The sequence below is a fragment of the Brachyistius frenatus genome, unplaced genomic scaffold, assembly GCF_029030835.1.
Source record: "Brachyistius frenatus isolate BFR_SWC_R1_liver_20210118 unplaced genomic scaffold, ASM2903083v1 Contig_11, whole genome shotgun sequence".
Lineage (NCBI taxonomy): Eukaryota > Metazoa > Chordata > Actinopteri > Embiotocidae > Brachyistius > Brachyistius frenatus.
In genome coordinates, this window is record NW_027210610.1 from 6,218,177 (window position 1) to 6,245,000 (window position 26,824).

The window sequence follows — 26,824 nt, forward strand, 5'->3', positions numbered from 1 at the left end:
ATCTCGCAGGGAGAGAGGAGCCAAGCCGCTGCTGGCTGGTAAATGTTACTTAAAGGTCATTGGTATATAAGCCAACGGGTTGGTGGTTTGATTAATATTTTTCACACTGGCTTTCACAGCGAATGCATCAGGCGTCAGGTAGCTAAAGGAGATTTTTTTTTTCTTTTCCTTTACGCTGATTCATATCTTGATTGGGAGAGAAGATGGTGAGTGTTTGCCACCGGACTTTCTTGTGGATTCTGTTTATATGCAATGCAATGCAAAGTCCAGTCATTCCTCTGTAGGCCTACATGGCTGAGCATATAGTGTTGATTTTATCACACAAGAAATCTCTGACAGACTGCGTAATTAAACCAAAAAGGAATCACAGATGGATAAACCCCAGTGGCGTTCTTCTTTAGAGCACGGCCCCCTGTGACGAGATGGATACGAGCTCTTATCTCAGTGTTTCAGTCACGATCACAAGATACTGACGAATTTGAGATGTTCAGTTTGTCAGCTGGTGAGCTGCTAAAGCGAAAGTCAGACAACAAGTTTAATCCCTGACCTTTGTGTTTTTAACAACCAAAACAAGAGCTAAAGCAGATGCACGGGACAAATGTAGAGAAAGTAGCTTCCTGTTGACCCCCTGGAGAAAATAGGAACCCTCCCTTTTCTCTAACAGCTTTGTAAGCAGGACCCTCCACAAACTCTGCTTTTGATAGAGAGAAGCCCTTTCTGATTGTTGGTTAAGAGACTGGGAGCATCTCATGCGAGGCACTTCCTCAAACAGGAAGCAGGAGGCCTTATTGTGAGAGGAGAAAAAGAGGAAACTGTGTCTTCTTCATGTTCCTGACAATGGGACCTTAATTAAAATCACAGCGACGACAAGTTGACCTTTTGCGGTCTGAATGAAGAGTCATTATGTACATGATGGAGGCAGGTTGTCTTTGTGCGCATGTGTGAGTTTTGGGCAAAGTTACTCTGCGCCTTTGACGTCTGTTTTGTGACTAAACGCTATTTTCGAGATGTCTGTGGCACTTTCTTTAGTCAAGGAGAAGTTTTAGTTGCAAGAGCTTCGCACAAATTATCTCATCATCCTAACGGGAAATGAAATCAAACCACAGAAAGGCATTTCACGAAATTATTTACAACATAAAGTAAACTCATTCGAACTTGACATTACTGCTCATTTACTGGTTTATAAAGCAGCGGTTGTTTTCTTTCAGTGCTACAAATTCTTAGAAAAGCTTTAGTACAGACAACCAATTCCGTCTTTAACGCTCTACGTGCACACTTATTAACGAGCAACACAATGGAGACACGACCTTGAGTCAACCGGGTCACCTCTCAGGATTAATCAGAGCAATGGCGTGTTCATTTGGCTATGTTTTCATTAACAGAATGGAAGATGAGCCCAGTAATGAGACATCAGTCTGCATTCTTTGTACAATACAAGTCAAAAGAAAGCTCAACATCTTTCAAGGTTAAGTTGTGAGCAGGTTATAGTTGATGCAAAGGCTCATGTCTCTGCAGTCATATGGCTCTCATTATCTCCTGACAAAGAAAAAAGCATGTAGATCTGAACTATAATCTGTTCATCAGATTGTGAAATACAACAATATGTACGTTATATAGATTCATTTTCTTTTATTTGTAAAAAAAAAAAGAATAAGAGTGAGCTTGTCTTTATAAAACTGATGTGATAACGTTCAGCCTTTATAGGATTGTTTACAACTGCGAATAATAATGAAAAGTAGAAAAGGGGGATTGTATATTGGCAAACTTTATGTACCAAACATTATAAAATAGTCTGTATATGTGATACTTGAAATCGAACTCTCCCCATGCCTCATACCTTTATAAAAAAACACTTTATATGCTCATATTGTGTACGTCTCTGTAGAATCATGGATAAATTGAGTATTATAACTCATATATGAAAATGTTTTGAAATATGATAGCATTAATGCATGATCCTAGCCAGGCGATGGCAGGAAGTATTTCGGCCGTTACCAGTGAATTCAAAGTATGATCACTAAAATGGACTTGACGATCTAAAGTAAAAGAAATAGCCTTTTTCTGGGTTATTTGATATCATTCGTGTTTTGGATTAATATATTGGATTAATCTAACTATATATTTTGTTTGTAAAGTATTAATCATCCTCTATCATATAAAGTTTGTAAGGTAAAGTAATGTAAAAAAAAGAAAGAAGCAAAACTAAAGCCAAACTGAAATATCAAAATATAGTAATTACACTACTTCAAAGTGCAGTATTTGAGTAACACTATCTGTATTTGAGGTTCAGCAGTAAAGGGGAGGTTAAAGCAGCAAACTTGCGGTTTAAAGATATAAATGCACGTAACTTTGCGTAAAATCAAAATGAATAGCAATAGTAAATGACACAAATCCATTTAGAACAACATTTTACATCACTATTAAAATCTTTTTCTTAACTAACTCTGACCCTTCAACTACTGTACGAGGGAAAAAAAATCATGTTAAAACAAATCCCCCGTCTATTGTTCAGTTGCTGGACGTGGCCCTCGACGTGATAATTCAACAGTTGTTATTTTGCAAGGTTTTTTTTTTTTCCTCCAGAAAAAGACAGCAGACGGTAAAAAACAACGAGGGCAACAAAATACACCAAAGTACATGTTTAGCTGCGTAATTTCTCTCTTTGTTCAAATGCTGTTTGTTGTCAATATGACACACACTGTACGCTCCCAGCTGCTCTTAAAGGTCTGTTGGTCTTTTGTTTTAATGTTTGACTCTGATGGAGGGATGTGAGTGTATAAAGTTTAAGGGCACAGCTGCTTCAAATATTGATTTCCTCTCAGGTATTCGTTTTTCCTCAAAATTGATCCCAAAATCCTTCATAATTACGCAGACAGTTTTGTGTTAGGTAAATCAGATACAGTGTGTACACACACACACATGCGCATCCACAACAATAAGGCCCCAAAGCTTCACGCTTCAGCCTCAACTGGAGTTGGGTTTTTTTGGGCTGTGGCCCTCGTGGTGTTCTTCGAAGATCCTAATTGAGAAATTAATGCAGAAAAATCAATTGGCCTCAAGTTTCATGTCCAATAGACTCCTGAAGGCTTCAAGCAAGCAGCAATCAATGCTGTCCACATGGGTGGCTCCAAAACCCCCTCACTCTTTTGTTTATGTGTGCATAGCTGGAGGATTTCGATATATGAATTTCAATGAAATAAACATTAATGAACGTTCCACCTATGATCCCCTGTGATACACAGTGTATATTCCAGGGCGTGCAATCACTTCTTTGGTCGCCACTTAAGTAGAAGTTAACACAAAGAAAGCTTTCTAAAATTGGGATATATTGTGTCGAAACCGTGCCCTTACCGGGAACACTTTTGAGCCTGGCTTATTTACACTTCAAAATGAGTATCTTTTAACATTCTGTGATCATCTGCGGCATTGTTGCTGGATGAATCAGTGTGTTTTGTGCATCCCTTTTGCCTGGAGGACATCAGCTTATTTAGGGCCATTTTAAAAGCTCTGCACATCATCATCACCAGGTCAATGAAAAAGCAACCTTGAATTCCCTTTGACACAGCTGTCTTTTTCCGGCGCTTAAAACAAGCGTGAGCGTGCATCACCTTGTTACGACTTGAGGCAAAAGGGAAAAAAAAAAAAACCCCGGAGAAATACGGCTATATGAGGAGGATGTAAGGCGGTGAACGAGAATGATTTCGCCTCAAACGCAACTTCAATTTTTCCTGCTCTTTCTGCTTTTTACGGTCAGAATCTCAACCAGAGGAAAATGGACATCTGCTCGTGGTTGTTGCACGAGGGAAAAGGAGTGCCATGTTCCTCTTTGTGCTCGTTAACCACCTTCCAAATTCATCATAAGCCCAGAGATCAGATCACAGTAATATTTGATCAATATTAATAAGGATAGGCAAACTCCTCCAGTAATTACCACAGTCTCTGGGCTTTGATTTCGACCATTACTAACGCCTCTGCATCTTTAGATTAAAAAAAGCGACCCCCTTTTATTTCATAACATTAAATCCCGACATGCATCTTCTAAAAGCTCTAATAAGACAAAGATAAGATTTGCATCCCCATACAAGTGTCTTTTTCAATTGATTATGAAGCCGCCATTGATGTGCGAGAAATTGATGTTTTCCTCTGTTCTTAAGGGCGGCTAATAGAAGGGGCGGGCTTCGAGGAGGAGACTTTGCTACTTTGATCTTCAATCAGTAAAAAATTCCACTTCTTCTTTGTCAGACTATATTTGGTAAATAACAGTGACAATTTGCAGGGCCTAGAAATGAAAAGAAGGAGAGAGGGAGAGGAGGAGAGATGTGTCGAAGCGATAAAGAGCGGTTGGTAAGCGGGAGAAAGACGGAGGACGGTGGGAGAAAAGGGCACAAAAGGGGGAAACGTTTCACTTGTTAAATTTAGGGTGTTAAAAAGTGTGACTTTAACATTGCCCTCCCAAAAACACCAAAGTTTCATGCACGACAGTCCCGACTTGCTAAAAATAACCGAAGCTGTCTGCCGCTGTCACATCACCTCGCTGATGACGGGAAATATTTCTTACCTTGTTTATTTTGGGCAAATCAAATTTTGCACAACTGCCCCCATGTCCGTGTGAGTGACATTATGACACACGCAATAGGCTTCTAATTTGGCCCTATGAAAAACAACAGGTGGATGTGAGGAATGTAATAAATCCGTCAGCCAATATGGCTGCCAAAAGGCCTGTCGCCTTTCCTGTTGTTGGTTTTTTTTTTCCGTTTTCTCTTTATGCGACTGCAAAGAGGAATTGTTGCACCCTGAACAGATGCACAAGATGTCCCACGCACACGCGTCCACCACGTCATTTCTGTGTCGCATTTTTTTTTTTTTTAATCAGACTAGCTCCGTTGCTTGTGTCTATCTGTGTTCATGTGCAGTAGGATATATGTATACAGAGAAAGAATAAGAAATATGCCTTCTTTAAATTTCACTGGCAGCATGAGGATGAAGGGGAGTTGCACTTGACACCTCCAATTATTCCACTTCTGAGGAACAGTGTAACATTAACAAAAATCATTTTGGTTGTCTTGTTGTTTGTTTGTTTGTTGATTGAGATGATTTGATTGACGCATCTGTACAGTAGAAGCAGCAGCCAGCAGATGTTTAGCTGAGCTTAGTGGAAGGGCTGGAAACAGGGGGAACAGCGAGCCTGGCTCTGTCCAAAGGCCAAAATCTTTCTCACAGCGCCTCTAAAGCTCACAAAATAACACATTATGTGTGATGTGTTTAACATGTATAGAAATCGGAGTGATACAAAGTCAGTTTGTGTTTTTTAGAGGACATTCTGTGCATGTTTCTTGGTGGGACGTCCGTACTTGCCGCGTAAGAAGTAGCCAAATCCATATCATCCAGGCCAGATCGTCCAATGTATTACCTTTTTAAAGTCGAGGTGTGATTACACAACAGCAAGTAAATAAAATACAGAATTTATTGCTGTATTGCATGTCTCCAATTAACATAACAGCTGTCAAGTAAACCAAAAATAGAATTAAGCTTTAAGCATTTTGTTGTTTCGCTGCTTTTGAAATAGACTCAGGCAGGTTAGGTGTACACATGCAGAGAGAGGGTGAAAACACCAGCGAGGGATGTGAAGGGGACAAGCTTGTTTGTAATGTGCTATCAACAGGTGGAGGTGACAGTAAACCTAATTATTTGAACTGTAAATATATATATATATATGTGTGTGTGTTTTATTAAAGCAGAAAAAGAAGTAAACAAGGGTTGTCAGGAAAAAAAGAAGATAAACAATGAAGAAGAAACACATAAGTGATATAAAAATGAAAAATAAGAGGAGGTTGAATAACAGAGGCCTGAACAGAGAGCTGATTAAAACAAAAGCTCACAGTTTAGTTAAAGGGACACGAGACAGGAGGCAGGAGCTGCGATGGTGAGCTGGATAGACAGAGCTGGAGATAAAGCCAGAAACAGAGGGAGCTTGGTGGGAGGTTGCGGGTAGGCTGGGGGCAGGCTTCAGGCAGAGGAGAGGGCAGGGAAGGATTCATGGCCCAGGATCAACAACAGCACACTCAATAAACCCCAATAGACACCGGGGAGAAAAACCTAATATGCCTTCAACACATGCAAGCAACTCATTTACAAATGTTCGCAACCTTTAAGGAACAAAAAAAAAAAAAGGTGATTTGATGCTGTTCAATATCAACCCTGTAACAACCAAACAGCCAACTGGGGATAAGCCTGAGACAGAGGGCACATACAACAGACATTTGGTCTTTAATATTTGGTTTTAAGACTTGCTGCTTTTTTTTTTTTTTACCTTTTCAGCTTTCACATTAGGGAGAAAAGCACAGTGTAGTGACGTCTGATTTGCACTTGGCATACAGTATGAATGGCACTCGTATGTTGTACAAATCACGCAACCTCTTGGAAAGAGGATCACGTAGACACAGACGAAGAGGACCAGACGACAGAAAAGAAAGTGGAGCTACGATACACAGACAAGAAAAGTCAGAAAGATATATTTTTTTTTCATCCAGGATCTGTACTTTAGCTTGAGTATGCATGAAGGTGAAACTATTGCAAAAGTACTCGGAAGTTGATGTCAAGGTAGCCGCTTCTCACACACTTTAAGTTAAAGGCTTTAAATCTAAGAAGCTTTATAAACATCATTAATGCGGTTCAATTTGGAAATTGCCAACATTACAAGTTGGTTTCAAAAGGCTTCCTGTCTGTAATCTTAATGCATTCGTTACAATAATTTTATGATGATTTATTTACTCATTTAGTTTGTATGAGTGCAGTTGAATGTATGATTTCCAAACAACAGGACCGCATGACCTCACCACAGCGTAATTGTTCTATGATATTGATTTTCTAATTTACAAGTGTTTCATGAATATGGATTGAAAGAGGAGGCAAAAAGACATGAATAGCCTTTGAGACGCCGCTGATAAGTCTGACTTCATTCCCTCCTCAAACTGAGGGGATAGACGGGGTGTGAATGTGGCGAGGCGCTGCTGCAGCTGAACAGCTCCGATGAGGACTGAGGGCTTCGTGTAGTGGTTACCGGCTCACTGAAGCCTCTGACCCAGCGACCACCAGCCTCTCAAAAGTAACTCAAGCCAAAAGTGAACATAAGAGGCTCTTTCTTCCAGCCCTGTTAAAGCCCGCATCCATAAAAAGCTCTGCTGGTTCACTCATTCTAAAGATGGCCGATTCCTCCAAACATCTCCGGCCAGAACAATTCAAACTCTTCAGAAAAATCCACACAAAACACTCGCTGTCCCTAAAAATGTGTTAAAAAAAAAAAAGAGTAATGGGGGCTTGATAAATGTTGACATTGAATTATACAGCAGAAGGAATTCGGTTTTCAGAAACTTTTAAGTGCCTTAACGAAGCGCTGGAGTCGGCTCATTTCAGTTGCTTAAATTCAAATAGCAGCACGCAGACAAAGAAGATGTAGGAAAAAAAAACTTTGTCGCCTTTCTCAGGGATTGAAAATTTCAAAAGGGCTGTTGCTCTCCGATCCCTGCAGGTCTATTAGTGGCCCCATACCCCACCACGATGGGAGAGAAAAACCTGTGTCAAAAAGTCTGTTTGCTAACGGAGCCTCATCAGCATATTTGAATAATACATAGTGCTCATGAGCATATTAAATGGATTGTGGCCACGCGTCATTTGAAGGCAGAGATTAGACTTTCCCAGTTAATTATAAAGATGTCAAATGTCAACGGATGAACCCATGCCCCGAGGTCGCCCCCTTTAGTTTGGTGATTATATGCACAAACTATAGATAAAGTGTCATCATAAAGGCTATTAAGGTGCTGAGGCTTAAAGAGAGGCTTCCCCTCGCCTTTATTACTATGCAGAATCTGTCAGGGGAGGAAAACGAGACCACGCACTCTTAATGGTTTCTCAAACAGTTACTACACTCAGCCTCACATTTCCCTCATATACTTTGAAACAAAGATTAATAGGGAGGCTCAACTGATGTTAACTTGCTAAATTAGCTGGCTTATACCTTTACGTTTCTAAAAATCGTCTGAGATAACGTGCCCTTGGCTGAGACAATGGTGAGGCTGTGCGGGTGCGAGTTTGTTTTGGTCATTACTGTACCATTAAGACCCAATCAGCTCACCAGGGCAGCCTTGTGGAAAGCAGCGCGGGGCCTGAGAGAGCACCTTGGGTTCACCTTGACAGGACCGCCAGTCAAACGAGGCAGCCCTCTCTGTGTTCCTGTCAATCCGATTCCCCCTCTGAAGTTCATTTAAAGGGAGGAGCAGCGGCTCACTAGCTCCTAACAGGTAAGAAGGGCCCATATTATCAGCCCTCAGAGAGAGCAGGGCAGAAGTCTGATGTGCTCTTTCAACTGTACTAAACTGTCTGTACTGTAGCTCAGCTCGCTGACTGACTAGACACACACACGCACACACACACACACACACACACACACACACACACACACACACACACACACACACACGCACGCACGCAGCAGCAGCTCCGTCGGCTGATTGGAAAACAGGGAGAAAGAGAAAGAGCAGAAAGTGAAGGAGAATAATCAGAAAGATGAGAGGACATGATTTGCATGGGGAAATGGAGATGTAAAGAAACAAAAAAGATTAAGGGTACGGGAATAAGGATGAGATTAAATCTGGGAGAGCCCGGCTGGTGTGTGTGAGTGGGAGTGTGTACGATACGGAGGAGGGAGGGGGAGAGGGGGAGGGGGAGGGGAGAGAAGGTGAAAACAAGAGAGAGAATGGTATATTTTCAATGGAAGGTATATTGCAATCCACTTTTCTGGTTTTAGGAGTACACTGGGGGGCTATAGGAGTTTGTTTTGGTTTGGGGGAGCTGACACAACATCCACTGTTTCCACCGTCAGGCATTCCCCACCACACACACACACACACACACACACACACACACACACACACACACACACACACACACACACACACACACACACACACACACACACACACACACACACACACACACACACACAAGCGCTACATGAGGGCCCAGCCCAGCCCTTCCAGCTTCCTCAATATTTCATGGGATGAGCCCATGCTGACTAACTCAAGGCCATGCAAGCAAGTCTCCCCAACCGACCAAAGAGCTCACAATCTGCTGAGGTTCCAGGTTGCCAATATCCACAATCATGGAAACAATAACATTTAGATGCCGTTCCCAGGAATCAGTTGAATGAGACAAAGAACAACACAGTGCATCCAAGATGAATGCCGTAAATGAAAATGAAGCTTTGTTTTCCTTTCCGAGTGTCTCTAGAAGCAAAGAGGCGAAGGTGTTAACTGGCATCTCAACCATTTTTTTCAGTGGTGCAACAAAAAAACAACAACAACAAAAAAAGACATTTTGCACATTTTGGACAGCTGAGCCCAAACACAATTACATGTTGCTCATCCTTGATAGCATCCTGTGGGCTTCAAAGATGTAAAATAAAAAAGTTGTGGAGTCCTAACTTAGTTTTGGGTGATTGCATGAAGTTACCTCATGTGTGGTTCTTCAACTTTTTGGGGGAGTTGTATTGTTTCCATTCTTGCCTGTTTGTGCTCCTCCACAAATCTCAGTTGACAGCTTTCTGTGCAGAAACATATAAAATAAAAACTCATAAGTACTCACATACTCCAGGAGATGATTTTACGCAGTCAAACAAAAGGTGCATTTTCCCTGATTCTGTGAGGGTTTCTGGGTAGAGGATGACACGACCATCCTAAATGACTCTCACAACATGGCAGATATTTTTGTATATGGCTGGTAAAATGATAATTTTAGTTTTTTGTCAATTATACCATAACGAGACAACAACCAACAGTTTAATATTTTAAACGGGTGAAGAATATATTCTTGTATTTTTTGCAAAAAATTAAAAAAAGAGTACTGTCGTTTTTAGTGGGTTTGGTGCTCTGCAAAGTATCCAGCAGGAGAGTGTGTGTTGCATTTACTCAAAATAAACTACAGTGCCAATGCACATTGTGAAGGAAACATAGACTGTATATAAAAATGCATGTCGCCTGCGGGTTTGAAAAGTGACGCAAATGTGGAAGTGCACTACTTAGGGCCACAAAAAAAGTCTGCCTCTAAGAGACTTCCATTTAACTTCGCTAATGAAATACAAAGTCAGTCCTTTGTTATTCACAAGTACACAAGTGTCAGCCGCCCCCCGCCCCCAATTTTTTTTTCCAAGGCCTAATATCTAATTAACGATGGAATTATTTGCAAACGGACCACCAGAAAACTAATAAGAAGGAGTAACTGCAGCAAATGACATCATTATGACTTGTGAATAAAAAAAATCCCACTCTGTATTTCATCAGAGAAGTTGAATGGGAGTCTATGGAGCCAGAGCCTTTTGGAGCCAGCCCCTAGCTGTCTTCAATGGTATTGCAGATTGAGGCACTTTGGCGTCACAGACCAGGAAGCTATGTCCACTTTTATTAAGTCTGGTTCTAAGACAAATCCTCCCCAGCTCTTTCAAGCAAACCAGTGGGTGAAGTCAAGGTGGGTTGCCATTTGGGTGGAACACGTATGCAATGATATTGTTCCATGATGTAATTTTGACAAAACAGTGCGCTCCGAGGAATGAGCTACACAGAGAGTTGTTGTGAGTAGAATAAATTGGTCTTTTAGTAAGCTTTGTTGACAATCTGAAAACTTTTCACCAGCCTCCTTCTTTAAGAGTTATTTGGAGGAAGTGTAGTTGCGCAGCAGTGTACATCACAGAGATGCGTTTCAATGACGACTGCTGAACTTCATCTGGGCGTCCAGTCGGTAAAAGAAGTCAGCCTGTCCCCTCAACAAGATAGCGGGACACTGAACATAACATAAAGATCGTTGCGGGTGTTTGTAGATTTTGTGAAAAACGCGAAACTGTATGCAATTTTTTTGGCTCGATCTTTGTTTTTGAGTCTGTTCAGCGTGAATATCGAACCATCAAACGCGCCAATTTTCGCCACTCTGCCTTGTTTTGTCTGGATTTTCTTCAAGCCGAGTGTCATTGGAGAGTAAACTATGTGTATGCTTTCAGTCCTTTGTATTTTTTTTTTTTCCCCTCCGCCTCCCTTTTCTCTCTCGCCGGATGTGTGCGAGAGAGCCGATGCGCGCCTGTGTGTGTGTGTGTGTGTGTGTGTGTGTGTGTGTGTGTGTGTGTGTGTGTGTGTGTGTGTGTGTGTGTGTGTGTGTGTGTGTGTGTGTGTGTGTGTGTGTGTTTGCAAACGAACGTGTGCAGGCTTTGTTTTTCTTTTGAACATCCCTTTGATGTTGCTGTTTATTTATTTATTTCTCTGCCTGCAAAGGCCTTTTCTCGGCGGTTAGGGCTACAGCGGATTGGGCGCGCGTTGCTCTGAGTGCCATCCATCAGCGAGGAGCCTCTCTGACGGATGAACCGGTGACCTCAGCTCCCTATAGCACATCAGCTTGAAGCTGGAGCTACGCTGGGGGATTTTTTGTTTTTTTTTGTTTTTAAGGAGATGTAGTGTAACCAGGAGGGCCTCTGCTTCATCACCACCCTGTCTGGCTGAGTATCAGTGTGCGTCACATGTAAAACAACTATTTCATCTCTGGCCAGGAGGCATTGCTTTACTTTGGTTTCACAATGATAATGGAGAACATTTTTGTACTTTTTATGGCTGATTTGATACCTGTGTCTTTTCTTTGCTCAAATAAAACTCTGCTGGTTAAATCAGCATTGCAAAACACGAGCAGTCCTCTTTCGAAAAGATGGTCCTTTGATTTAAAAAAAAAAAAAAAAAAAAGAAAAGTCAAAGGAATAAGTCGGTGCAGATATAAATGTAAAGGTAGCAGTTAACTACGAGGTGTTAGCATGTGCAGGATTCGTTTTGGTAGGAAGCATCCCGTTCGATTACAACTACCCACACAGTTCGACACAAGCTAAAGATCACACTTTTAAATCTGTGAAAAACATTTCTATTTCAGGCTCTGGGTTAATTTTAGATGAATAGAGTCATGTTTTGTTTACGATTACCATGAAAGCATTTCGAGCTCTGGCTTCTCCTACATGGCAGCAGCTGAGGATCATTGGGTATTATAGAGGACTGTGCAGAAAACACTTCCAGAAGCCGTTGTTCTGCTCACTTCACAACACTTTTTTGGACGTAGAGAGGGTTTCGTCTTCACATATCATGAATCTACTAATTAATAATGAAGATCATTTACGCACAACCCTGTAAATAGTTGTGTAAATTGACTCTGAATGTTGCTGAATCTGTCCATGGTGCTGAAACAACCTGACCAGCATGCAACACATGGCCTCCGAACAATGTCACTTGCATAATTTTGTCACTCTTCCATCTATTGGTACATTTATGTTGTGAGAAATAAAGTTTTATCATTCCATCACTTCATATTGGTTTAATTTTAGGTTAAAGGAACCTGTCCAACCTGATTGGATGGACTTGCAAATAAATTACAATACCAATTAAAACTGCAAGCAGTGATATGCGGGCCCTCGCAGCTTCACAATCCAGCGGGTCGGGGCCGCCGGCTCCCCGACGTGCAGCACGCAAGGGTTGGCATAGTCCCGCTCGCAGTTTTATTTTTTTTCTCGATCTTGTTCCTTATTCTTCTTTTGGCGGCTTTAACACCTTCAAAAAGTCATGAAAGTTGGTGCCTGACACAAGTTTCATGAGGTTTGGAGCATTGTTTGACCTTAAACATCAACTTCCTGTATCACGGCGAAACATCAAACTTAGCCGCATCGCCCTGGCTATACTTTGTACTATATACTCTATACTCTATACTCTATACAATATACAATATACTATATACTCTATACAAAAATGAATTTTGGGTCACTTTTTGGACTATACTGTATGATGTTTCTTTGAATATTTTGGACAACATACTTTGGATATTTTGGATGACTTTTCATGACTTTTTGGAGTATGAGCTTTTTCTGAACTGACATGCATGCCTCAAGTTACTTCTCACTGAGCAACTGCTCTAACACCACTGTGTCATACTATATCATGTTGTCTGAAATATGAAAAAAAAAAAAAAGAAGTCATTTTTGGACTTTTTTTTTTAGTTTTGTATTGTTATTGACCTTTGGTTTGGTATTAGTGTGACTGCATGTACAAACCTGAACCTGTGTGGCTTACCCTTAGAGGGATTTGCTCTCCGTGAACCTCGTTTGCTACCTCGGCGGGTAAACCGTGAACCTTGCGTGTTACCTCGGCGGGGCTCGAACCCGTGTCTTCATGAGGTTGTTTCCAGCTTGGAGTCGGCATCGTAGACCGCTGGACTATCTTTGGTGCTGTAAAAGGAGCCACGGCAGGAGAAAGAGTTTCACGGAGTTCACTCAGAGCTTCCAGTGACTCAAACGACAGTCTGGTTAACTCAACAGGTAAAAGATTCGACTTCACCAAGGTTGCTATTCATGGTTCAGATCCCACCTTGGCCTGTTGATGGTGATTCAACTTTTAGTGAAGCTGAAATGTTTGGAGAAATTGAAAAAGTTTTGCATACACTACACATTACAGGAAGATATTTAATATCACTGCAGACCCCCTTGAAAACATGTATATCTACTATCCAAAGAATGTCTGTGGCAATTTTGGTCGCATTTGAATGAATATTTATGGGCGGTGGAGTTATAGGTTGCAGTGAGCCAAAAATTTGTCACAATGCTGTATAACTCCGGGAAAGATTGGTGGCGCCGTGGTTAGCGCTGCTGCCTCTCAGCCAGAAGGTTTGGGGTGCAATCCCCCCCTTTGTCATGACTTAAAAAAACAAATCATAAGTCATTTTTTGAACAACATGCATGACTTTTGGGTCACTTTTTGGCCGCCACACCACGGGCACACCGATCGATGAAAACAAATTCTTATGATAACTTTTAATTCCAAACATGTTAAGAGGGCACAGACTCAATTTCAAGTCGGTCCGACAAAATCTGAAGGAGGAGATTGTTAAAGTACATGTGCGAATTGCCAAAAATGTTGACGTAATGGTGCAATGTAACTTTTTTGTACGTCTAGGTGTGATACACATGTCCACCGAATTTCGTGCATGTAGCTAAATGGAGCTGCCGGGGCATCTGTTTAGGGGGCGCTAGCGAGCCATTTGGCCACGCCCACTCGCGACTCCACTAAAATACCAAATTTTTTGCCGGGAGAGATGGGTGTACCAACTTTCATGAGTTTTTGAATATGATAAAGCCCCCAAAAATGCAGTTGTTTACGGAGAATCATAATCACCTGGATAATAACAGGGCTTTCGCACCATCGGTGCTCGGGCCCTAAATATAGTATAGTATAGTATAGTATAGTATACTAGTATAGTATTTAGTATACTAAAACTACATGTCAAAAACCTGGAGAACATGCATTTCAATATAAAATTGAAAATTGTGTATTTCAGACTTTAGCTGACTTTCTTTCTCCTCCAAGCTCCGGTGACTTCCTCTTTCGATGTTGATTTCTTGCTCTTTGAAGCAAATCTTCCTCCAGGTTCATGTTCAGCTTGTCTTTGTCCACATGTCTGGTATTCCTTGGATGGTGTCTTCTCTGGCGGATAGCCATCATCCATCAGCCTGTATGTCTTAACCTGTGGAGTTAAAACCTCTGACAGACACCCGCTGAGACATCCTGACAGCTGAAATAAACCTGGGCTCCCATGTCCTTTTGTCTCTGCTTACTCACACAGCTGTGTCGACTGCCATGAATCTATTATTATTAATCAATGGAACACGAACATACCCATGCACAGAGTCCATTTCCATTTGTTGCCTTAAATTTATTTGTTAACCTACTTATTTCCATCTTCACAGTGGCTTTTACTTTTTGCTTTATTATTTTAAGGATCTCTTGATACTGTCCAGTGAACAAGTATTTTTTTTAGATGTTTTGAAAGTTATGTGTAAGACAAACTAACTGAGGCTGTACAATGCACATTTTAATGAGGCCTGTGGACATTTACTCAGCCCTGGAATTCAAAAGTGTTCAGAGCTATACCCAACAAGTAAGGTACATATAGAAGCCTACTTACCATCAGATCCCAGAAACTTGAACTCACATTCCTGCAGGAGCAGTGCATTATCAGTGGCTGCTACCATTCTGATGCCTTCTCAGCTTTCCATTTTCTGAATAACAGTGGCCCCTTGTACCTGGCAGACAGAAGACAGATAGAGGATGCTGAAAGTTTCATCAGTCCCACTGCCCGCATGTTCTGTTCAGAAGTTTTGATAAACTGCAGGTAAAGTCAATGATTTCTTTGATACTTCAGTACGTTCCTTTGGTACCACACAGGGAAAACGTTTAATAGCTTCATTACAGCAGGCAGCAATGACAGCTGATTAGATTTTAAGCACCGAATAAAATTAAGACAGTAAATTCCTGGAAAACTGCGACTTTCTGAACAACAGTGAATCGTAAATGATCTCATCCTGGACAATCTCTGAATGCTAAATTATCATTTACTGTGTCGGCACAAAAATGACAACAAACACACTTTTTCAAAAGCTGACTTAATGTTGAAAAACACAGAAGAATAATAACATAAAAGCATAAAAGGAACAGCCACGCAAATATCTTCAAGAACAACCCATGTTTTCGCAAGTTAATTGCTGTGATGTATAGCAACCATACACTTCTAAACAATCCCCCGTCAAGCCATATCTAATGAAAGAGAAAACAAAGGGGAAACTGGTCAAATTATTACCTAAACTGTCTGTTGTAAAGATCCATCAGAGTTTACAGGCTGTCCTTCCAGATTAATGTTGACCTTTTGTATCGTGTACATACTTTTACTGTCCAGTGAGGGATTACACAGTAAAACATTGCGACATTGTAAATGCACATACTATGGGTTTGACCTTCAAATAAATTGTAATACATTGTAATAAAATTACATCAACAAAACTTCTCTCACCTGTAACCTCAAAGAGATCCTAACTAGCCAGACTGCAACACAAATGATGTTTGGGAAGTCTCTAATGATCTCTTCAGGGACAAAATTAGAACACAATTTTAAGTTCACAGAGAAGAACTCTGAGCTTCGGATTGGATTTTTGGAGACAAACATGTTGGTATGTGCAAATAAAAGCACCCAAGCCATCATGACAAGGCCTTCACATACCTAAATGATAGCAAACAGCATTGTTAAAGGTTTTACTTTGTTAGTTGCCGCTGACAAAAAAGGGCAAAGCCTGTCTAAAAGAGCAGAGCAAAGATGCTACCTAACACTAGGCTCAACATAATGAGTATAACTGTGGAGATGTCCACTCTGCACCAATAGGAACCCAAGGCCACAGCACAATCACACAGCACTACACGCCAGTGGAGATGAGTGTCTCCAGCTACTGACCTCCCTGCAGACTTTTTGAAATGGCGGATGCTCACAATTAAAAGTTTTAATTTTAATGAGAACTACTGTTCAGCGCGTCCATTGAAAGGCACTAGATGTGTACAACTATAAGACTGCTTCCTTTCTAAACAGCCTTTCCTACAACTACTGCCATTAACTCAAATGTAAGAACATTGTATTTGATGGATGCAAACAGTGGCTGGTATAAATAAGCAGCTTGCCTTGTTCAAACCACGAAAGAGATTTTTTTTTAACCATTGGCATAATTTCTTTGGGCTATACATTTAAAAGATACAAGCATGCTTTTACATTTTGCATTGCATTGCTGGTAGGTACTGTAATGACACTCATTCCCAATTTCACGAGGCCTGGAGTGAGGTTTAACATGGCAGTACACTGTTGCTGAACACTTAACAACAAAAGAAGCTAAGGATATAATTCTTCCCTTCTCTACTACTCCTACCACAAACTAGACGAACTGAAACATTATATTGATTAGTGTTTTGACCATCTTTGTATAATGGGCAGAAAAAAAAAAATGTAATCGAAAAAGCAGTCCTCCAATCTCTCATAAACCCTGAGATGGACAGGTTTTATTACAAGAAAAAAGTCAGATATCAACACTTGTTACCGTTCAATTCAATGCAGATTTCAAGACACCAAAAATGTAACACTTTGATCCAATATCTTGACACGGATAAAGCATTTGACAAAGTAAATTGGAAATTAACCCTACAAAAATCTGGGTTCATTTGTTAAAAGGATAAGAGCACTATAGCCATCACCACCAACGGCCACCATCACCACCAAAGGATTGATTTCACAAGGTATTCAAACATCCTCTACAGATCACAAAATCCCTCTCTACGCAGACGATATGCTATTGTTCCTTCAGGACCCACACTCATCCCGCAAGAAACCTTTATAGTGATAAAATCTTTCTCAGCAACAATTAATATTTTAATTAACCCAAAAATATAAAATGTATTTTCAGTGAGCCCCATTTTTCCTAACACCTCCTAGTTTGAACCCCTAAATTTTCAGTTTGGATATCTCGCAATTTTATTGGAAAAACAAAACACCTCATGTAAAACTCTAAACTTTATACATTTAAAAAAAATAAAAAACCCAGGGAGGATTAAGAAGTGCCAAAGTTTGAATTACATCACTTCATTACAGTTCACTTATCTTACATACTGGACTGTCACATCCTCTTATCCCTAGACGTCTGCATCCTGGGTGACCTGTCAACAACCACAAAGCGCCACTGTTTGCGCCCCCGAACACAATCTTTTGAAACAGGAAATTTAAAAAAAAAATGATCCTAAACATCACACAGTGGAAGAGTCCTCTAATCCCTGGGGAAAAAAAAATGTTTATATCCCTCAAATATAAAAAAGTTACCATTAACATTGAAAAATATGTGTACATATAGTTCCTTTATTCATTATTATTCCCTCCCCCTTGTAGACATGCTATACACAAACTCGCACAACTCCTCAAAAACACTCCCAACATAACCAGATTTTTCGGTCTCACTGTCTGTACTATATTTTTTTAATTAAAAAAAAAACAACAACTAATAAAAGTAACCAGGCCATCCTGACAGGGCTTTAACGCATCTAGATGACATCATGCAGCGTTGTTTAAGGTTTTACTTTGTTAGTAGCCGCTGACAACATGGGGCAATGCATATGTGTGAAAGAGAAGAAAGAAGGACGAAGCGAGGATGCTACCCAACGGTAGGATCAACATAATGAGCACAACCATGTAGACGTCCACTCTGCACCAATAGGAACCCAAGGCCACAGCACAATCACACGGCACTACACGCCAGTGGAGATGAGTGTCTCAGGCTACTGACCTCCCCGTAGTCTTTATGGAATAGCAGATTCTCACAATAAAAAGTTCTTGGTTACACCATATTCCACTTTTGCTTTGTTTTCCCATCCCATTGTCCCGTTCTCGTGAATATCCACCGCTTGAGAAAGCATTTTCACTTTGAATGAGCACTTCAATACTGATTTGCCTATTGAAAGGCACTAGATGTCTACAAGTAGGAGATCGTTCCTTTTCTAAATAGGCTGTGCTTCAGCCACTGCCATCCATTCAAATGCGAGACGATTGCATTTGATTTCAATGGCCGCAAACAGTGGCTCGGTTGAATAAACAGTTTGCGTTACTCAAGCCATGAAAGATCTTTTTTGTTGTTGTATCTGTTGATGTCATTTCTTTGGCCTGTGCAATTTAAAAACACTAAGCTGCCACCTCATCCGCAGAGATGAATACCCCCCACCACTCTTTGTCTTCTCATATGCTGTCTCAGCCCTTGACTATACAAAGATTGAAGATGTATAAGCTGTAGTTTATGTAAACAATGGCTATATGGACTGCTATATGCAGCATGGGATAAAAAAGCTTTTTCTTGAGATACAATCCGGAAAATGTTTTTGTCTGCTGAGGACTAGGTTTGAATATCGTTGTTCGGTTCAGTCTGCTTTCACAATATCTCAGAAACAAAAGATAAATTCGAATAAAGCCGTGTGGTTTCAAAGTCTGGTCAAATGTTGGGTCGACCTTGGAATCCTTCTTAGAATGTAGTTATGACAAACAAAGCTTAAACCGCTGACGGACAGCATGTAAAATATTAAAAAGCTACAGGTGTTGGTTACAGTCAGCAGCTTAACAGTGCAGTCTAAAGTAAGAAAGCACATTTTGCTTTTAAACATGTGTGGCCTGGAAAAACAAAACAAAACTCAAAGCTTTACACGAAGTCGAAACTTTTAACAATTTTCCCGAAACACTCTTGAACGTTTAACTCGGTCTCTTTTACACGAAATGAGACGTACCATGTTCATCACAGATTAGTGCAGACAGCCTTTTTGCATCGTGTTCCAATCATGGTAAAAGTCTGCGTGGGCATGAATGAAGAAAAAAAAAACGACGGCCGTCAGTCTTCCGTGTTTCCAAACGCTCAAGGAAAAGAGGCGTTTCGCAGAGTGTCGTGTCATTTACCTTAAACTGGCTCTCGTGGCTTCATTTGGAAGTGGTCAGCTCTCTGCTAGACCGACGAGGACGTGTTCACATTCTGCCTTCATCTCTGTAAACACACCTAGCTACGGGGTGAGGAAAGTAAAAGCGTTTTTTTTTTTTCTTTTCTTTGCGGTGCGTTTTTCTAGTTGTTTCATACCAACTCAGACATGATACGGTGAAAGTGAACGCATTATTTGTTTGCCAAAGACGAAAGCACAAATTCCTGCGAACCAAACTGCTGCGTGGTGGGCAGATTTTGCCTGATGCAGGTCTCTGGACATTTCTTTCCTCCCTCTCTGGAGGGGAGTGTGTGAATTCAGCATTTTGATCCCAGAGTGTAATCGAGCGTCTCCTTGTTTGGAGAACCGCTGAGGGATTGAAGCGCGATCAATCACCTCTCTCCGGACTGTCCGGGCCGTTCTACACGCGGCCGAGTCCTTGCTGCTCGGTGGCGAGGACAATGGAGAAAAAGAGCGTGGAAAGTTTTCACAACCGTCATGACGAGCTTGTGTTTGAGGTTGGTTCATGATTTTCTCATCACACCGACGTTGCGTGACGTTCGCTTTCGCTTGAAGGACTATTTATTAAATGTGCAGCTTCGGGAAAAAAAAAAAAAAAAAAAAATTAAAATAACTCAGGACTTTCATGTATTTTAGAAGCCGTTTATGTTGAATTTTCATCAGAAATTTATTCTACAACTATTTGTTCTTCACTCAAATCCCTCAATAAAAAAATAACTTAAAACCCGATCATCTCAAGCAGCATTGTCCCATGTATTGCTCTCAGTTGGGTCAACCTTTGTGGTTCACTTTAGCAAGCATGCCAGCAGAATAATTAATATGTTTAACCCCCTCCCACGCCTGGTCAAAGGAAGGCCTATAGGCCAAAAGTGTTGTCGGCCCGTTTTGCATAAAATGAGTGCATTAGTACCCGGAGACTCAATTATTTCACAAATAGTTTGGTTGACACTACAGGTTACGAGAAGCTGCCGACTTTGACGACCTTTAGCTTGAGGCAGTGCTGGTTTTGGCACTAATTATTGATAACAGTATGGCGTGGATTACTTGAAATTATGCGTTTCATTCAAAACACCTTTTAAACGCAAAACCCACCAATAAAATGTTGTGCTTTATGCAAATTGAAGGATTCATGTATTTTTTTGTCTCCATATTTGTTTCAAGTTGTGCATCAAAAAAAAGAGCTGAAACCTGAAAAAGTAACTCGGGTTGTTGCTATCTTTGGGGCAACTGTGGGATTGAGTTGTCAAATCTTAATCTAATTTCTTTATGTTTTTGAGAATTACAATTAGGAGTTTTCAAAAACCTTTCATTCTACCACGACGCAGCGTTATGGTTGCTATGATTTCTGTTCGGCCCCACCTCTCTGTCAGCTCCTGACTCTTGCCGGGTAGATCCAGACGATTCTCTTTACCCATAATCCCCCTGCTGACTCCTTCCCCTTTCTCTCACCTGATTAGAATTTCTGCCGTGGCCTCTGGGATTGGATGATTTCAACATATTTTATTTAACTGCTTTTGTAAGTCCTAATATTCAGCAGCTGTGATCTATGGCTGAATTACAATTTTCAGGGTCAAGGAGGGACTTGGCTGTGGAAAAGGGGAGGGTACAACTGCTGCGCTGGTGGGGAAGAGCGTGTATGTGTGTGTATGTTGGAGGGTGTGTGTGTGTGTGTGGGGGAGGGGGAGGGGGGTGATGGAAAGGGGAGAAAAGGATAAGGAAGAATCTCACGAATTGTCTTTAAAAATGAATGAGAAAATGGGTAATCCCAGAGTCACAGCATGAAAAGAGGGAAAATCAATATGGCCTCTCAGCTCACTTGGGCCCTCACAAGTCCTTGAGATGAACAAAAAGTTGTGCATTTTGTTGCCACATCCATACGTCTCAATAGAGAGGTGTGTGTTTGTGTGTAAAGCTAAGCGAGGGAGTGTGTGTGTGTGTGTGTGTGTGTGTGTGTGTGTGTGTGTGTGTGTGTGTGTGTGTGTGTGTGTGTTTGTACAGTGAGCCCGTCTGTTCCGGGAGATGCAGCTTTGTGTCTGAAAGGCTGTTTGTGTGGTGAACAGGATGTGTACGCCGTGTTTCAGGGAAAGTTTGGCTGATCATTTGGTCTTGAATGAATTGTGAGAGTAAATGGGACTTGTGAAAACAATGCCGAGCTTGGTCCAATCTATAAACTCGCCAAAGGGGTTTGGAAATAGGACTGGAACATCCACCTTTAAATGAGAAACAGGCGAGGACACATAAGTGTTCTTTGATGTGCCGCACGTGCCGAGTGCGTCAGTGATTTTCTTCCGAGTCGGGACGACACAAGAAGACATCATACATGTTCTGTAACCTTTGGACACTCGATTCAATTGACCCCTCACGCCAGTCTGCAACAGGCCCCCCTCATATGAATCCAATTTAACTTCCTGGCCTACGTGGAGAAAACTGGCCATAGAGCACTGGGATTGGGTACTTTCTCATTAATAATGAATTGCCACCAATCATCTGAGGCGGAGGTTGCATAGAGAGGGGGGGGGAGCAGGTAACGGGCTGATGGGGGTATTGGAGGAGGTGTCCTTTTTTTTTTTTTTTTTTCTCCGAGACAATGCAAACACACGTTTCTATCTCCCCCTCATCCAGGCACCCCTCCATCCCATTGAATGTGTAGGAGCTGAGGTCGATTCATACCTAACAAGTGCACCTCCATCCATCTGTCCATCCATCCGTCCATCCATCCCCCCACTCAACCACCCTTCTCCTCTGTGCCTTCATGCTAAGTGATGCCCCCCCTCCCCCTCCCCTCCCCCCACCCACCTCTCCCCTCCCCAGTTCATTAGCGAGCTCCTCAGTAGCCTGTCATGGCGGATGTGCTCCATCAAAGCTGATCGACTCCCCGTTTTTCCAGAAAGATGTCGTGGGTTATCACCGCACGCTCAGATCTCCGGCTACGGGAGGAGCGTGACTGGCAGGCCGTCTTTTGAAGACAGTGATTCCTCCACTGATGCCTCCCAGTTGGAAATTTAGAATCGTGTCTGCTAAGACACCATATGCAAAGTAAATTACTGTACAGGGGCGAGCCCAACTAAACCCTCCTCTCTTAGAACGTCCAGGCCACCGAGTGCCTCCCGGGCAACCTGCGCTCCTTTGCACTCATCCCCACTTTTCTCCTTCTATCTTCTTTCCCTTTCCATCCCTTGTATTTTTTAAAACGGGCAGCAACAGGAGGAGAAACTTCAGAAGACAAAACCTCAGTAATTGTAAAAAAAAAAAAAAAACATTCAACACAACTGACCAAAAAAAAAAAAAAATGGATGAGCCCAACATCTGAAAGCTCATAAATTACTATGTTTAACATCAGCCTGGAGATACAGTCATCCATATACAGTAAGTAATTTAACTACAAGGTCAAAGGACATACAAACACGGACACAAAAAATAAATCGTATAAAACGAAAGGGAGAAAAGCCGTCGGCACAAAAAATAAAAACAGCTTCATTTACATCATCTCCCCATTATCATGCAAATGATATTGCTGGTTACAACTGTATGTCTTTGTAGTGGTAAAGTGTTAATTTCAGTTCAAAGGTTGTGTCAGTATTCTACAGGGAGCGGGATGGAAGGTCTGATGGAGATAAAGAGGGGGAAGGAGGAGGAGGGGTTGCTGAGTGGTTTAGCCTGGCTCAGCCTAGCTCTGACCTGGCTCTTTGTTTTTCTCTTGTCTCCATGGCAAAACATCTTAGGGAGTCTTCAGCACCAGACTAGGTGTGCCTTTCGAAATCAAAAAAAGGAGGCACGCAGTGCCGCGAAGGGTTTCAAAGTGTCAAGCTCCTGTTTTTACCTCCTTAAACGTTCCCGAGGAGCCAAACAGGTACCCCACCGTGTGTTTATGTTCAATGCGAGTTATGACGCGGCAATCTTGGTTACTGAGATCCAGAACTGCTTTAATCACAGATGTTAAAACAACACAGACACCGACAAAGATCACAGAAGTCTTCTTGGTACGTTCCCTTCGGGGGTGTGATTGGTCGAACCGATCTGGTCGAAAAGGAAAAATGAGTCGTACGGAGGCTCCGTCCCGAGCGCACGGGGACACACCGTGCGCACAGACGTCCATGCGTGCATGTATGGCTGCAGCCCCTGTGACTTCCTCAAATAATGGGGGCCATTGTCATTTCGTTTGTGAGCACAAACGCCAATAAAATGGTTGACGGCGCTGACGGGGGCGAGAGAAGAGACGGATAAAGGGCCGAAGAGAGAAAGAAAGCCATTCTGCTGGGACCGGTGGCGTGTACAAATGGAGAACATGGCTCCTCTTCTAACAGCCGTACACTAGAGCGTGTGTGCGTCTTTTTTTTTTTTTTTTTTATCGGGGCACATCCACCATACGTGCGCAGTGTGTGTGCTCGCTGAATCAAACAAGAAGAATATTCATTGTAGTTCTCAAACAGTGCCATTGTGTATGTGTGTGTGTTTTTTTTCTTGAGTAGCTGTTGTCGCAGGGCCTCTTTTAATGTATATGTGTGTGTGTGTGTGTGTGTGTGTGTGTGTGTAGCGGGTGACAGCATCATGGACACTCCTGAAGATGAAGCGCCCACCCTCCCGTTGTGATCCCACCACTGGCGCTGTTTATCCCGTTTAAGGCCCGCCCTGCGCCGGGGGGACAGACAGCTCAAACGACGCTTGTCACAATCCCTTGTCGTCTTAAATGGCTGACAAACATCAGGCTTTTTGTAAATGTGGCGCATCAACAGAGGTTCCTTGCTGAGGAACCTTCCTTTTATAACTTTTATGTAAACCTCGCGGAAAGGACCGGGGGAGAATAGGACGGACTTGCTGAGCTGGGCACCGGCGATAAGACAGACCGAGGCAAGATGGCGGCGTAAAAGACGATTCCACCAATTGAAACGAGAGAACCAAAAACCGTCGCTGCACGATCACTAATCGCTACTGTATCGGGGCGCGGCGGCGCGAGCATCCGAATGTGCTTCGAGTGGAAAACGTTCCAGCTCTCGCGGGACGGCCGGGCTGAGGACGTGTGCGGAAAAACGAACAGGGACACCCAAAGACTCCATCCTTTATGCTGGCAAACAGGAGAAGGCAGGGAGAGCTTCAAAATCACTTTTCAGACATCAAATAATTAATTGCTCTCCTCCCCGCACCCTCCCCTGTTCCTCTCCTGGTGTCTGTATGGAAGACACAGCTCCAGTCACTTAAGGAGGGTTAACACCCGTCTAAATTAAATATTAAAAGGTGTCTGTACCTGCTGCTATTGTTGCCCCTTGGAATAAGATATAACCTATTTTTGACAAGTTTTCATCCTCAGCCTTCTGCGGTGAGACGCTTGTCGAAAACCAAATCAGCGAACGGAGGGAGGGGTGGTGAGGTGTGTGTGTGTGTGTGTGTGTGGGGGGGGGGGGTTGGAGGGGGGGGGGGGGCCCTGATGAATAATCGAGTTCATATTCCAATGACACCCGCCGCTCAGAGGGAGAGAAAGAAAGGGATGGAGAGAGAGAGAGAGAGAGAGAGAGAGAGAGGAAGATGGGCAGGTGGAGAAAGAGACGGAGATGGACAGAGGAAGGGAAAGATAAAAGCTCAGGGAAAAGTGAGGGAGGAGAAAAGAGGGAAAAAAAACAAACCAGAGAAAAAGAGGGAAAAGGAAAGCGAGGGAGGAGAGATGATAGCCAGCGTCTGCCTAGGTATCACATGACGGTGCTCCTGTTTAAATTATAAAACAGAGCGGGGACTCTAAACAAATCGTTATCTCCCCCACCTCCATGCATCCTGCCTTCCCCCCTTGCCCCTCCCTCCCTCTCCCCGCTTTTAAAAACTTGTTTTAATGCCATTTCTTAATGAACATAATAGCTCGGCGCTAATAATGAAAAGAAAATAAAAACATCTAAAAACGCGGAGGGGCCCCCGAGTTGTCGCCGGCGCTCAATTATTTCCTTGTCAAGTGGGTCTGTTTTTAATGAGGCCCTGTGGGACTGACGTCTGTCAGTCAGCCCTGACTTTTTGACACCATTACAACTTCAAATAGAAGCCGCCGCCACGCTGCCTTCCACCGCTCACTCGCGAGCTACCGCTCCGCTCATCTGACAGGCTGGGGGTGGGGGGGGGGAGGGAGGGGAGGACAGGGAGGAGGAGAAAAGGTGGCAGGAGAGGTAGAGAGAGAGAGAAGGGGGGGGGTGTGTGGAGGGAGAGAAAGAGGGAGGAAGAGAAGAGAGCGCATCGAGCACGTAGGTAGGCTGCACATGCAGAGACACACACAGTGGACTTTGCCTGGGTGAAAACACAATCACTGAGGGTCATTATCAGATGAGGTTTGTCAAACTGCCAGGGATTTCACCCCCCCCCCCACCCCCACCCCCCACCTCCACCTCCGATGCTTCCTTCCTTTTCCCCTTCCTTCTTTTTTTTTTTTTTTTTTTCCCATTATTCCTCGACTTTAATGATAACTCTTGGTGGGTCGGCCCCGCGTGGGACGGTCAGAGGCACACTATTTTGTTGGCCATTAATTTAAGGCTTTGAAGCAGACGACGGCGCTGCGGCTGGTGAGGGCCTGTGAAATGGTGGCCAATAGGGGAGGGTGGTGGTGGTGGTGGAGGAGGGGGGGGGGACTCCCCCGCATCTTCGAAAATGAAGACTATGACCCTGAAACAGAATAGCAAATGTCCTCACTGGGAACCGTCTCACCAACCACAAGAGACACATGTGCACTCCAATATTCCACTGTGTGTACGTGTGTGCGCGTGTGCGTGTGTGTGTGTGTGTGTGTGTGTGTGTGTGTGTGTGTGTGTGTGTGTGTGTGTGTGTGTGTGTGCGCCTGTGCGCGCGCACGCGTGTGTGTTTTTGCGGTTCGCAGAGTATTACCTTCATATGTTTCAACTTCAAAAAAATTCTCCAAACATGCTCTTAAATTTAGATTTTCCCAAGACCCCCTGAAGAATGGCTTTCCCCTGAAGAATTAAAACAGCAGTAAACTCAAGCAGACGCTTTTCAAACACCTGCAAATGTATCACATCATCAGGCGGCGCACAGATAAACACAGAAACAAGGGCCGCATCTCAACCTTCAGAACTTGACACAGAAAATGTGGAACAAAAAGTACAAGTTCTAAAACAAGTTCGATCCATTTATAGGAAGAAAAAGAAAAACCTTTAACACGCAAAACTAGAAATACACACATTTGAGTTGGTCCTGGCGTGCAGTCAGCATCAATAAACACTCAAAATCAAGGAAAAAGAAAACACGTGATTAACGTTAATTCTGAATAAGTTTGCCATCATAAAATATACAGCTCTAGCACAGAAATTTTAACCCCCCCCCCCCCAAAAAAAAAAAATCTGCAGTCATAAATAAATAGTAACAAAATCACTTGTGTTGGAAGCAAAACTACTTTACATGATGTCCATTTAAATGTTAGTACATACAGTATGATGTCTCAAATG

General features: G+C 42.5%; 1 protein-coding gene across 3 annotated transcripts in view; it reads right to left on the reverse strand.

The window, feature by feature from the left end:
- vti1a (vesicle transport through interaction with t-SNAREs 1A) overlaps nt 1-26,824 on the reverse strand; it is a 150,025-nt gene that overhangs the window by 7,125 nt on the left and 116,076 nt on the right. For 2 of the 3 annotated variants that reach the window (XM_069691830.1, XM_069691829.1), the window contains one exon: nt 26,496-26,824. This exon is cut by the window's right edge and continues 1,546 nt beyond it. The exons of the other annotated variant lie outside the window; for it this stretch is intronic. The gene's annotated coding sequence lies outside the window, so the exon portion shown is untranslated. Of the gene's footprint in view, nt 1-26,495 lie in introns of those variants that run through there. 3 annotated transcript variants of the gene reach the window in all.